Genomic DNA, 2,308 nt, shown 5'->3' on the forward strand with positions numbered 1-2,308 from the left:
ATGCTGTTTTGATTACTGTAGCTCTGTAGTATTTTCTGGAGTCTGGGAGGGTTATTCCTCTAGTTTCATTCTTTTTCTTCACTATCGCTTTGGCAATTTTGGATCTTTTGGTGATTCCATATACATTTTAAGATTATTTGTTTTATTTCTGTGAAAAATGTCCTTGGTAATTTGATAGGGATTACATTAAATCTGTAGATTGCTTTGGGTAGTATGGCCATTTTAACAATATTAATTCTTCCAGTCAAAGAGCATGGGATATCTTTCCATTTATTTAAGTCACCTTTAATTTCCTTAGATCATGTTTTGTAATTATAAGCCTTTTACTTCCTTGGTCAGATTTATTCCTAAGTTTTTTTTTTGTTTTTTGGTTTTTTTTTTTGGATGCAACTTTAAAAGGGATTGTTTCCTTACTTTCTTTTTCTGGTATTTCATTGTTAGTGTAGAGAAATGAAACTGATTTTTGTATGTTAATCTTGTATCCTGCTACCTTTCCAAATTCTTTTATCAGCTCTAGTAGTTTTTGTGTGGAGCCTTTAGGATTTTCTATATATAGTATCATGTCATCCTCAATATAATGACAATTTTACCTCTTCTTTTCCAATTTGGATCCCTTTTATTTCTTTTTCTTGTCTAATACTATGGCTAGGACTTCCAATACTATATTGAATAGAAGTGGTGAGAGTCGGCATCCTTGTCTTGTTCCAGATTTTAGGGGAAGGCTTTCAACTTTTTACTTTTGAGTATTTGCTGGTTATAGGTTTGTGATAAGCAGCTTTTATTATGTTGAGACATGTTCCCTCTATACCCACTTTGGTTAGAGTTTTTATCATAAATGGGTGTTGAATTTTATCCAATGTTTTTTCTGCATCTATTGAGATGATTATGTGATTTTTGCCCTTTTCCCTGTTTGATGTGGTGTATCCCATTGATTGATTTACATATGTTGAACCATAGAATAGCTGTTTACTTCTACAGCAAGCATGGGAATGGTATTTAAATTAATCTCAACCCAGATCTATTTCTAAAATACTACCTAACCAAATCTTCCAGTCACTGACTGGGAAAATACCTTGTTTTCTCAATAATCATCACATCTGAAAAATTCAGGTTTCTGGATCCATCAACATCTAGACACAGGTCTCTGAGATTTCAAAACAAGGACAAAGCCCGATACCAGCAGCCATATGCTTCTCCTAGTGTGCAGTCATCTCTGAAAACCTACAGATTCTTATATAATACACAGTGCTACCAAGATAACCTGAGCTCCAACCAGCAGCAGATTGCAAGCAGCTACTTGGATACAGTAAGATGGTCTGGCATAGACCAGTGTGTTTACTGCAATAAATGCTAACAATGAGTAGACAATTGCTAAGCAGGGCACAGGAAAACTGTCTTAATAAGCTCATTTTTCACATGCAAAAGTCCATTAAGTTTTTTGTTTTCTATTGTGTGTGTTTGGGGGCATGCTTTTGTTTGTTTGTTTGTTTGTTTTGGTAGCCATATTCTACAGCTTACTTATATTTTCTCAACTATCAACAAAAGTCTGGTGTCCTTTCCACATGTGCTTCCAGTTCTCTGAGGCAATCAGTGAATCAGAGAATTAAACAGGTGAGTCCCAAACAGTTACACTAGAAAAAGCCATCTAATGCAGTCCTGGGTTATCACGGGAAGCTTCCGAATAAAAATGCTGTCCAAACTTAGCCCTGAATGGAGGATGAGAAAGAAGGTAGCACATACAACAGACAGAAAGATGGTGCCATATTCAGAGAACTGCACGTAGTTTAGAGAGATGGCAGCAGAGGGAAGAAAGGAAGTTGAGTGGTAGATAAAAGCTGGAGAGGAAACAGGGTTTAGATGGCAAAGAGCCTTATAAATTTGTAAAGGAATTTGGAATTTGTTCTGGAGGCAATGGAGAGAGAGGTGTTAGGAGGTTTTAAGCCAAGGTGTGACTTTTCCAGCAAAGATACATTTTAGAAAGGTCACCTTGGCTCCGAGTTGGAGGTCATATGGGTTAAAATAGACCAGAAGCAGAGTGCTGACAGGGGACCACACCACTGACAGCAGTAAGGATCCCAGAAAAGTCCAAATGACCCCTGCCAGGAGTCCTCCAGGCTGGACTCCCAAACCCTCAATTCTGCTCAGTGCACACACCAGTCCTTCAGGCCTGCCCGTGTCCATTCCTTTAAGTGAACTTGGGCTCTCCAATTTGGCCTTTGCACTTTCAGGGAAACTTAGCCAAGACCCACTCTTTGGTTCTTTCCATTCCTGGCCCTCTCTGGGGACACCTTGCTCTGCCTCCTGGGAC

Source organism: Camelus dromedarius, chromosome 11, assembly GCF_036321535.1.
Source record: "Camelus dromedarius isolate mCamDro1 chromosome 11, mCamDro1.pat, whole genome shotgun sequence".
Lineage (NCBI taxonomy): Eukaryota > Metazoa > Chordata > Mammalia > Artiodactyla > Camelidae > Camelus > Camelus dromedarius.